Genomic DNA, 13457 nt, shown 5'->3' on the forward strand with positions numbered 1-13457 from the left:
AATGGATGTGCTTGAAAACACTAATGTTTGTTTCTTATTTTGAGCTACAGTTGTATTTTAACAGTCCCAAATGACATAGCCAGACTGGCCAGATTTTCATGAAATCTGTTACTGTTTTTAAAATTATGTTATCTTCAGATTGATTGTTGCTTGAAATGCATTGACTCAGGTGTTGTAGATGACAATATGTCTATATTTAATAGGCAGTAAATTCTAATTACTTGAGATAGAGGCAATGCCTAACCAGAGACAGAGAAAGTGAGTGAAAAGGAGACAATGTCAATTAATGTCAGTCTGCTTCTTATCAAGTTAGGAAACTCATTGCAGACTCAACATTTCACAGTATAGACCATAGCTACCTATAAAGGAAGTGAGAGCTGAAAGGGCTAAAATTCTGAGTGTTGTAATTGAATCTATTATCTACCTATGCTCTCCAGTTATTATGAGAGACGGGAGAGCCTTTGTAACTTTATTACCTATGTCTCTTTATTTTTAAACATAAATAAAATTTCCATCTGTATGCTACTTTAATTACTTGCAATCTCAGAGTTGCTTTTATATGTATCGAGATACTCCTTGAAAATATACCAATAAACACAATTTCCTCTGCATTCATTACATATGTCACAAAATCCAGGCAACTAAAGAAAAACTCACTGTGTGTTCTTATGTGACAAACAATATTATATAAATATCTGTAGCTTCATTGTAATTAATACCATTCAGTAGCAATCCACCCAATCAAGACAGCTGGTGAATCAAGAATGGTAATAGAGTAACTCAGTGATAGTCTGAATTTTTGTTACAGTCAAAGCTAAAGAGGACCCATGCTCGGTAGCGTACTAATTTATTAAAATTTTAGATTATAAACACTTGGTGAGTCTGAAAAAAAAAAAGAACTATTTAAAACTAGTTGCCTGTTCTAATCTCTAATGTCAATTTACATAATAAATAAGCACATATTTGATAGGCTGCTAAATATTACTCTTGGAATCTATTAGGAAGAAATACAGATTTCTGAAATTTAATTCCCTAAGCTTAATGAACCTAGTAAATTTGATTTGGTGTCTTCTCAAGTTAATACGTTAAGCCTAAATTGACTATTTTTTTATAGAAACAAATTTTTTCACATTTAAATTAATCTTGAAGAAAATATGTTATTTATAGTCTTCATATAGGAGGGTCCTTATTTGATTTCATTCCTTTGCTGATTTAAAAAGAGACAAAAGTAGTTAGCTCAATATGTAATGTTTGTATAGCAAATGCTAACTTTTTGCAAAGGTTTCTTAAGATTGCACATTCAATTCCTTATGTACAACTGAGTGCCCACTGAGTACAAGCCCCTGTCCTAGGTTTTGCAAAATATGCAGCCATAGTTAATATATAAAACTTTCTCCAGAAACTTCAAGCCAATGAAAATAGCTTCTGTTCATTTGTACATATTTCTTCAATATCATTTCTTATTATTCCATGGTTCCTATATATGATGTCACATTTGCCTAATTTTCGTATCTATTTCAGGATAGAGACTGTATACAAACCACATTTACAGAAAACTTAAATATAACACGTTTATTTAAAAGAAAGAGCCTTACATTTAGAATCTTAAAATGTAGTAGCACAAAATCATAAAACCACAAAGCAGAGAATGTATAATCAAAGATCATAGTATAAATTCTGGTGTTGGGGGGCACGGGCAACAAAATTATCAAAATGAATGGGACTAGGATTAAGTACCCAAGATGGTAAATTTTGCTGTGCTGGAAGTGCAGATGGGGTAGAAATAGATTAATTTGAGAGATGTTTAAGTGAAGAAATAAAAAATCTGTTGATGAATTGAATGTGTGAGAGGGTGACAAAAATTGTGTCAAGGATAACTCCTAGCATTCCAGCTTATTCAACTAGTAATACTACTTACTGAAAGTGGGAATCCTAGAAAAAAGCCAAGATTTGGGAGAGGATCGTGGGCTGGGAGGTCATTGTGTTTTTGGTGTATTGGAGTTTGAAGCACCCAAGAATAGATGTCATGTAAAGTTTTGGATAAAGACTTATGGAGCTCAAAGGAGAAAGCTGGACTAGAGATGTAATTAAAGACATTGATCAGCCTTCTCTAAAGTTCAATGGAAGAATGAACAAAGACCAGAAGGATGGAATGGGTATGTTGTAGTGTGGAAGGCAAATTCAGAGGTAAAAATATTACTGGACTGCAGAGCTAGCAGCCTCAAGTATGTTATTTCTCTTCATGACTTCAACATCACATCAGGATTCAAATTTCCTCTCTATGATCTAAGAAACAGATTTTTTTTTTTCACTTTCTCCTTGGTCAAGACCACAAGACAGTTAACTACTACTAAAATGCCAGAAAGAAATACAAGGAGAAAGACAACTCCTATTGAGGGTAGCTATATGTGAAAATAAGCAGCAAAATTTTTTTACGATTTATTTATTTGAGAGAGAGAGAGAGACCGCACACAAGTGGGGGGAGAGGCACAGAGAGAATCTTCAAGCAGACTCCCCACTGAGCCTGACAGGGGGCTCCATCTCACAACCCTGAGATCATGACCTGAGCTGAAAACAAGAGCTGGAGGTTTAACCAACTGAGCCACCCAGGCGCCCCACAGTGTATTTTTTCACTGCAGAATGATGTACATGGGACGTTTAGCATGCTTAATGATAATGAGATCTTAGTTATGTAAAGTGTAATGGCATCAAGATCTGATAAGCTTATGCCTTTCTCCTGAAAATACCTACCTACCTGTCCCAGGAGTCTGGACCTCGGTATTTTCTTCCGTCATTGTTTAGAGAGGCTTACCCACTCCTGGTTTAGAGAGGCTTACATTTCAGTTTCAGTTCTCCATCCTAGAATAAAGTTTTTGTTCATAAACATTTCTCAAATAAGACTTTTTGCTAAGTCTTGTTGTGTTTCCCTTTCCCCATAAATAAAATCACTGAATTCCCGATTATGAAAAAACACATCCACATTATAAAAAATCTGAAGCTAAAGATTTAAAGCAGTAAAAATCCTTTGAACACCCACTACTTCAAGATAATCATTATTAATATTGTAATGATTGATTCATGCATCTTTTTAAGCACCATATATGTCAGATCTCACCCTCCCTCTCCCCCTCATTCTTTTTTTTTTTATTAAAGATTTTATTTATTTATTCGACAGAGATAGAGACAGCCAGCGAGAGAGGGAACACAAGCAGGGGGAGNCCCCCTCATTCTTATTCTCATTCTTACTCTGTTCCTTTACCCTCTCCTCTACCCTTCATTTTCCAAGACTATTAGAGTCTAGGTAACCAGTTTTAAAAACCTACTGTGTACCTTTTCATGCTTTATGTGGTGTTATATAATGAAATAAAGTTACATAGGTACATAATAGAGATAGATAGATGATAGGCAATCAGTAGGTAGATGCATATATATATATATATATATATACATATATATGTTTAAAATATACATTTTTGTCATTTATGTTCTAATAATAGGATCACATTTTGTCCACTGCTCAATTTTATATTTTTATCATTTAATATGGAAATCACCTCTTTCTTTTAAATGCTCTGTAATAAAGATGGTAGATACACCATGGTAAGAATATCATGCCATTATTATAGTAACTTTTATTTAGTCATTCTCAACTGCCTTCATGAATAGTCACTCGTTTCTACTTTTTACCAGAAAAATGTTACAATAGACATGTTTGTAAAAAAATACTTTTATGGTGTACTTTAATTTGTTTGGTATACAGTCTCCAGAGTCATATTGCTTAGTTCAAAGATCTGTTTATTTTTCAAGAGGGCTGCAACAATTCACATTTCCATCAGCGAGGTGTGAGAATACTACATCCCTGTGAGCAGCAGGTGTTATCTTGATTTAATTTTCCCAATATGAAGTGCATAAAGTGATATGACTTTATTACTATAATTTAGATTTTTTTTGCTACCTAGAGACGTAGAGAATCATTTCATGCTCCTATTTGATGTCTTCTAAATTTTTTCTAAAATTCTTATTTTATGTATTTACATTTGAGTCTGTCTAGATTTGTTTCTCATCCCAGATGGATAGTCAGTTGTGATTGCAATTTAGTGAATAAATCATCTGTATCACACCAAACTGAAATATCTGTTTAATCATACATAAAGGATCTATGTACACTGGTATTTATTTCTAGATCCAATATTTACAATGGTTATGTTATTTTACTATTTCATTGTATTTACTAAAACCTCTAAGCAAGATCTGTGAAAGCAGTCATTTGTGTGTTGTTCCTGGTTTTAGTAGGAATAGGCTTAATGTTCTACTATTTAAAATGATGTTTCTTGGTGACTTTAGGGGTCTCTATGATATTTTGGTAGTTGCCCTCTTTTGCCTATTAGAAGAGCAATTTTAATTTGGAATGGCCTCTGAGTTTATGAAATGATTTTTTAGTTCATATAAATAGTGATCATATGGTTTTTCTTCATTGAATGATATTACAGATTAGGTTGAAAGATTTCTTGATATTTAAAGATTTTTTTGATACTTCTACACATATGTTTATTTCTTTTTCAAGTTTTTATTTAAATTCCAGTTAATATACAGTGTAATATTTGTCTCGGGTGTNTTTTATTTATTTTATTTCAAGTTTTTATTTTATTTCAAGTTTTTATTTATCTATTTCAAGTTTTATTCAGTTAATATACAGTGTAATATTTGTCTCGGGTGTAGAATTCAGTGATTCATCACTTCCATACAACACCTGGNAATTCCAGTTAATATACAGTGTAATATTTGTCTCGGGTGTAGAATTCAGTGATTCATCACTTCCATACAACACCTGGTGCTTATCACAACAAATGCCCTCCTTAATACCCATCACCTATCTAACCCACCCCACCACCCTACCCACCTCCCTAGAGTAACCATCAGTTTGTTCTCTGTAGTTAAGAGTCTGTTTCTTGGTTTGTCTCTTTTCTTCCCCCTCCATGTTCATTTGTTTTATTTCTTAAATTCCATATATGAGTGAAATCATATGGTATTTGTTTTTCTCTGACTGACTTATTTCACTGAGAATAATACTCTCTAGCTCCATTCACAATGTTGCAAATGGCAAAATTTCATTCTTTTCTATGGCTGACTAATATTTACAGATTTTTGCATTCCCTGATATAAATACTAATGTATGCAATGTATATTTGTTTTGTCATGCTTAGTCTTGATTTCCCAGAGGTTTATTTAGAATCTTCGTGTCTATGTTAATGAGATTGGTCTTTAGTTTTTCTGTTGGTTTGTTTTGTTTTGTTTTGTTTTGTTTTTACTAGGTTCTCAAGCATCAGTATAAAGGTAACAATGGCTTTATTAAATGAGTTGGGGAGATTTTCATCATATCTGATACCATATGGTCTTGGTAATTTTAATTTTTTTAATTGAGAATCTTTAATTGCTTTACTAAACTTTTCATAGGTAATTTATCTAATCAAGTTTTATTTTCTCTCTATGTAAGTTTTGATAATTTGGATTTTCTTTTTTAACAACTGTTTCTTAATATTGAAATACCTTGCATTCTTGAAACAAATATATGTTTATATAACCTATGCTGTTTGTGTGTGTAAGTTTTTGTAGATGTATTTGTAAACAAGGGGAAACATGGTCTCATGGGTTTTGTTTAGTTGCCTGTTTTCATGGCTATTAGCCTTCTCTTCCAATTTTATTTAATTGTGCTTTTCCACTTGTTTGTATCTTTATTTGGGTGAACAAGTAGTTTATTTTTTCAGTTACTTCAAATAACTAGTTTGAATTTATTTGTTCTACATTTTACTTGTTTTCAAAATTTTAAAACTTTTGTTTTGCCTTTATTAATACCTTCCTTCTGCTTCATTTTGTATTTGTTTTTCTTTCTCTACATTTTTCATTTTGTGTTCAAAGCATTTACTTTAATTTTTAAATTTTTTTATTAATGTAGTCTTTCTGATTTAACTCAAATTCTCATTTGTCATGGTTTCCTAAATTTCATTTTAAGAAATTCTTCAGTTTTGCTTTTTATATGCCTTTAGAAAGAAAATTTGGTTAATATAGCACTTTAATATCCAGTTGGAGAACTCTTGTTTTGTATTTATTTATAGTTTATAGAAAAATTAGCTCACTAAAAGAAGCTGTTTTTTCCATCCACAAATACTTCAATATTAATGGCTAAACATAAGGACTATTTTTTTAAAAGATTTGTTAGAGAGAGAAAGAGAGCACCAGTGGGGGTAGGAGCAGAGGGAGAGGGAGAAGCAGACTCCTCACTGAGCAGGGAGCCCAAGGATGTGGGGATTGATCCCAGGACCCTGGGATCATGACCTGAGCAGAAGGCAGACCCTTAACCAAGTGAGCCACCCAAGCGTCCCACATTAGGACCATTTTTAAATATATTACAGTATCTCTAAAAAATTAACTATAATTCATTAATATCATTAACTGTTCTAAATCTATCATTAGTAAATTGCATCTAAAACAAGGAACTTTTCTTCATTAACTCTTTTGTTACCCTAAGGTACACTTGGTACATGAAAGTAATGTATATGTGTGGCCCTTTCTCTTTACTTACCAGTTGACAGAATAATGAATTTTTCTCTAGTATTCTGAAAAGGAGGCCAATGAGATTTTTAAAAATCAGACCTTTAAAGTCAGAGATTAACTTCTATAACAAACAACTCGAAGATTTTAGCATCTTGACACTTACTGCTTGATCATATCGCAGTCCAGTATTGTTGTCAGAGGGGATATGGTCTGCTCCACAGGGTCAGTCAGGACACAGATTCCTTTCATCTTGAGATACTTCCATCTTCAACAAAGTTTTCAGAGTCTGCAGGAAGGAAAATAGAAAGTGAATAGATAAGATTTGTCTGTTCTTAACTTTCTTAGCCCAGAAATGGTATAGCATTTCTGCTGGATCGTCCACTGGTAATACTTCATTAGGAGGCCACATCTATATGCAAAGGGAGAGAAAACACAGATTAGCTGAGTTCTGGGGTGGGACGGAGATGGATTGAGACAATATGTAACATAGTCTCTGTCATAAGAACTGTTAGGATCAGAAACTGTAAAGAGTCTGAAAATGTACCCTACTTATATGTTAACAGGTCATTTATATATATATAGTATACATATATATATGTATATCTGTGTGTATATGTGTGTGGATATATTATAAATGTATGGCAAGCTAACATAGTTATATACAGAAAACATTAAACCTATGGGCCTGAGACAAAAACAGTTTATTATTGAAAGCAAAAGCAGCAGCCAGAGCAACATTCTGTGTCTTATTCCCAAGCTGCAATCCTCAAAGGACAATGTATTTGGAGCCAGAGGTTACTAGCACATGCAATGGGGAGCATTATAGAAGAGGGACCCTAAAATTAAGAAAGTGATCATTCATTGGGCTGCTAATGATTTTCCCAACTCCCCCTCCCCCAAGAGAAAGAAGAATCTTATCTAATATTTTCTGGAGATGAGGAGGAGATGTCTCTACCTTTACTGCCCTGGACCATGTCTGGGAAGACAGATGTCCCTAAACTTTACTATCCTGGAATATCTCCTTGTTCAACTATTCTTAAACTAGCCATAATGCTTTTGCTCAGAGGACTCAAACAATGCAGAAATATGAAATATTCACTGATAATTGTCTTCTAACAAGANTCTAAACTTTACTATCCTGGAATATCTCCTTGTTCAACTATTCTTAAACTAGCCATAAATGCTTTTGCTCAGAGGACTCAAACAATGCAGAAATATGAAATATTCACTGATAATTGTCTTCTAACAAGAACCAAACAAAACTTTTAAAAAATCCGACTTTTATAAAAATGACAAAGTTATTAACTGCCTTCNAACCAAACAAAACTTTTAAAAAATCCGACTTTTATAAAAATGACAAAGTTATTAACTGCCTTCCCAACACCTAGTTTGGCAGAAAACACTTACAATCAAACATATTATATAAAAATATCTATATTATTATATTTTGGGTATTTGCTGTCACATTTTCTATTATACTAATCTAATTTACACTGCTGATACATTGGAATGTCTCTTTTACATTATTCAATAGCCCCCTGGGTGATGGCACAGCAGCTATTCCTTTCCTTACAAATTCTGTTCTCACCGAACAGAGCTGTTTGGTCTTTTCTCTGTCCCCATCTCTGTGTTACAGTGTATCCACCCTTCTCCAAATGGAATGATTTTCTCCTTTCTCTTTAAATTCAAATCCAATCAGTTCTTTTAGACTCATTAATCATCATTTACTGCACAAAATCTTTTTCATCCCATCTAGGATCTAGATTAATGAGGTAATATATGTAAAGTGCCTAGCATAGAGCCTCACATTGTAGTTTATTTTTCTTCCTCTAAACACTCACAATATTGTCTAAGTGCCTACCACTTTTAATCATGTATTACAGATTGGCATCTGTATTAACTGTCCTACCAGACAACTGATTCTTCAGTGACATAAACCATCCTGTATATATATTGCCGAATCCTCTGCAGTGCTTAGCTTAGTGTCAGGATGAATTAATAATACAGTAGAAAGTTGGATAGATTCAGTGACTAAATGAGTGACTGAATAAATGGATTTTAGCACTACTAATAGCAAATGCTTACATAGCACATAATATGTAAAATTCTAGATATGCATTNGAGATGTTGCTTTAAATTCTAGATATGCATTGCTACTTTAATCTTCAAAATAATCCTGTAATGTAGATTCTACTATTTAACTGAATTGCATATGAAGATACTGATGCCTAGAGAGGTTAAGTAACTTACCCTAGTTACTCAGCTGGTTAATGGCCGAACAGTCTTCAAATCCAAGCAGAGTTGATGCCCTTAACATTACATTATCTTGAATAAATGATTATGGTGAGCAAAGGACATATTAACTGACTGATAGCTCTTCTTCCATGATAGTGTATAAGGGCATCCTCTTAGTAAATACAGAAACAAAGGGCATAATCTTGTTACTTAAAAAGAAATGGAAAGGTATTTAACATGAAATCTTTTGCAAATATCTGCTGCTGCTGGCATTCCTGCTTAGTAACTCAAAAGAAGATTTTTGCAAAACAGCTGAATCCATGGGGANCCTAAACTTTACTATCCTGGAATATCTCCTTGTTCAACTATTCTTAAACTAGCCATAATGCTTTTGCTCAGAGGACTCAAACAATGCAGAAATATGAAATATTCACTGATAATTGTCTTCTAACAAGAACCAAACAAAACTTTTAAAAAATCCGACTTTTATAAAAATGACAAAGTTATTAACTGCCTTCCCAACACCTAGTTTGGCAGAAAACACTTACAATCAAACATATTATATAAAAATATCTATATTATTATATTTTGGGTATTTGCTGTCACATTTTCTATTATACTAATCTAATTTACACTGCTGATACATTGGAATGTCTCTTTTACATTATTCGATAGGCCCCTGGGTGATGGCACAGCAGCTATTCCTTTCCTTACAAATTCTGTTCTCACCGAACAGAGCTGTTTGGTCTTTTCTCTGTCCCCATCTCTGTGTTACAGTGTATCCACCCTTCTCCAAATGGAATGATTTTCTCCTTTCTCTTTAAATTCAAATCCAATCAGTTCTTTTAGACTCATTAATCATCATTTACTGCACAAAATCTTTTTCATCCCATCTAGGATCTAGATTAATGAGGTAATATATGTAAAGTGCCTAGCATAGAGCCTCACATTGTAGTTTATTTTTCTTCCTCTAAACACTCACAATATTGTCTAAGTGCCTACCACTTTTAATCATGTATTACAGATTGGCATCTGTATTAACTGTCCTACCAGACAACTGATTCTTCAGTGACATAAACCATCCTGTATATATATTGCCGAATCCTCTGCAGTGCTTAGCTTAGTGTCAGGATGAATTAATAATACAGTAGAAAGTTGGATAGATTCAGTGACTAAATGAGTGACTGAATAAATGGATTTTAGCACTACTAATAGCAAATGCTTACATAGCACATAATATGTAAGAGATGTTGCTTTAAATTCTAGATATGCATTGCTACTTTAATCTTCAAAATAATCCTGTAATGTAGATTCTACTATTTAACTGAATTGCATATGAAGATACTGATGCCTAGAGAGGTTAAGTAACTTACCCTAGTTACTCAGCTGGTTAATGGCCGAACAGTCTTCAAATCCAAGCAGAGTTGATGCCCTTAACATTACATTATCTTGAATAAATGATTATGGTGAGCAAAGGACATATTAACTGACTGATAGCTCTTCTTCCATGATAGTGTATAAGGGCATCCTCTTAGTAAATACAGAAACAAAGGGCATAATCTTGTTTTACTTAAAAAGAAATGGAAAGGTATTTAACATGAAATCTTTTGCAAATATCTGCTGCTGCTGGCATTCCTGCTTAGTAACTCAAAAGAAGATTTTTGCAAAACAGCTGAATCCATGGGGAAGTAAAATTTATTACTGCCATACTGAACTGTATGTGTGAAAGTTACTATGCGGGTAAAGATTTCATGTTCTCACCATAATGACGACGATAACAAAATGGTAATTATGTGAGGTAGAGGTTGTGTTAGCTAACCTTTAGTGGTAAACGTTTCGATATATGTATATTAGGGCATCACACTGTACACCTTAAACTTATACTATGTCATATATCAATTATATCTCAATAGAACTGGAAAAAATACTACTAATTATGGCTATGGTGTCCAAACCCAGCGTCCACACCTGTTGAAAGATGAATCATGATGAGTCACAGAAGTCTTTCTGCATAGACCATCATCTGGCTTGTTTCTTGCCCCATTCTTCCTTTCCTCAGGCTTCCAGTTTGGTTTCTGGGTTGGATCACAAACCAAAGACAGAAGGCATTTTTAGGTCTGCCATATTATGCCAGGTATATGAAATTCAAGTGAGTGTCACACAAAGGAAAATTCAGAAGCTGCTGTTGGGTTTAACCATTCTGGGTCCAGAATAATGTCTCTTTTTCAAGGTAAATTAAAGGGAGAAAAAGATCTTTGAAATACTTTATAGGCCTAAATGGTAAAATTGGACTTTGTCAAATATTTGAATAATTATGACATTTTTTCTCCAACACCTAAAACAAGAATAGTTCAAATTTCACCTTTATTCATTTTCTTGTAAGTCCAACCTAGAGCGGATGCTTGGGCAGGGGCCCAACTCTGTTTCCAGGCTAACTCAACAGATCTCCTCAGCAGTCTGTTCTTATTGTAGCCTGCAGTAGAGCAATCTAATTTTAAAGGACTTTATTTTTTATTTTTAAAAGATTTTATTTATTTATTTGACAGAGAGAAAGAGACAGCCAGCGAGAGAGGGAACATAAGCACACAAGCAGGGGGAGTGGGAGAGGAAGAAGCAGGCTCCCAGCAGAGGAGCCTGATGCGGGGCTCGATCCCAGAACTCCGGGATCACGCCCTGAGCCAAAGGCAGATGCTCAAAGACTGCGCCACCCAGGCGCCCCTAATTTTAAAGGACTTCAGGACAAGACTTCATTTTTATATTTTCATGAGTTGACTTTTACCACATTAAGCCAATGGGCTTTTTAAATCTTAAAGAGGAAAGCTATAGTTTGAAATTATAATAAATTATTATCAATCTTTATTTAAATTTTAGATTTTTGGAAGATAACAACAACATGAAAAATAGTCAATAAACTGTAACACCAAGGTCAACAATTTTTAGTATTAAAATCAATTTACAGTATGTTTGCTTGAGGTGCACATAAATTTGAAGAGGCAGTAAGTGTAAACAGAATAGCTGATTTCTTGGATGCACTCCAATATAATTATAGCTATTCACCCTTGTGACTATATGTGTGTGCAGCTTAAAGCTATTTCCCTGCCCCAAGCCACACTATTTTTTAGATAGGTTTGCAACTGATTGAAATGCAAAATCTCCGTGAACTAGGAAAAATACTATCTAAAATAAATATACAAGTAAATTTAAATAGTAGATTAAACATGTATTTTGGCATCCATGTCAATTCATAGCCTGTAATTTCATGACTTGGAATTGAGTTATCTCTAAGTATTTAATCACAAAATAGTGTATTTCTAATAGGCAATTGTGAAAAAAAATCATCAATCACATTTATTACAAACATCTCATAAAACAGCAAAACATTTATGGGATTGTAGAAGGCAGCTAGGTTGTTCTGTAATGTATAAAGATTTGCATATATAAAAAAAAAACCAGCAGGCAGCAAACAAGGTTTCTCTGTTTTCCAAAATCTAAAATTGCATTTGATAAAATATGTACTTAATTTTTATTAAAATATATTAAATATATATTTTTTGGCAATAGCATTGATCATCACTGTAGCCTAATAAGTTGGTATTTTGAAATAACTAAGCTCAAATCTTAATATATAGAAAGAACTCTTTCTCCAGCCCCAGGGGTAAATCAAAGCTTCTCAAACATATTTGTGATGTTAAATGATATTACCTTGTATTTCATGCAGATATATGCATATGTGAAATTGTTATTGTTTTTTATTATTGTTTTGTTTTCTATGATGAACATATTTAAGTGAAAATAGTGTTCTCAAAATAATTCTGTTTATTAGTTTACATAGCTGGCATTGTTTGTATGTGGGTAAGAATAAAATGTGATTTCATGGAGAGAAAGTGGAGCTCTTTTTATCTGTAGCCTTAAGGCCACCAACTGTCTATACCTTTATCCACTAATCCCCTCTGTAATCATGTGTTCACGTGCTGTGCCAACACTCAGAAATCATTCTAAGAAACTCTTTTTTTCCTAGTCAAGAGTACATTCACTATAGGTTGTATGTTATAAAATGGCTACTAAAATATTTGAATATTTATATGCTATCATTGAAAGCAATCATCTTTAGGCATATCTTTTCCTTTAAAAAAACAAATGTCATGAAAATTGAAGAAACAAATAGAAAAATAAGGAGAAAAATGAATGACATCACACTGTATAAATCAGCAGGATTTTTTACATTTGGCTTTCAGCTAATTTTTTTTTAAAGATTCTGCCTTCTATTTACTTGTCAGAGACTAGATTTAATTTTCGTATGCTGCATAGAATTCTCCATGTTAAGATATTGATATAACAAATTGCTGAATGTTTTAGTGATTGATTCTTGCTGACCAAAATGGGCTTTCACATTAGAAGTCTTTCTTTTTTTTTCCTGGAAGGCACCTGCTGAGACAGAAGTCTGACTGCCACACAAAAGAAATATATGGTTTCTTCAACTGGCTCCATGTAGCAATTTGCAATGCTATCAAAAATTGCATTTTTTAATGAAAATTACCTAAGGATTTGGCAAAAAAAAAAAAAACCCTTGGTTAAAATGGACTAACTACCCATTCTCAGGTAGTATTAGCATACTGATTGGCCGTTACTTCTGTCACTCTTCTGCCTACAAAATTATGACAGACCCCACA

The sequence above is a fragment of the Ailuropoda melanoleuca genome, chromosome 6 (assembly GCF_002007445.2).
Source record: "Ailuropoda melanoleuca isolate Jingjing chromosome 6, ASM200744v2, whole genome shotgun sequence".
Taxonomy (NCBI): Eukaryota; Metazoa; Chordata; class Mammalia; order Carnivora; family Ursidae; genus Ailuropoda; species Ailuropoda melanoleuca.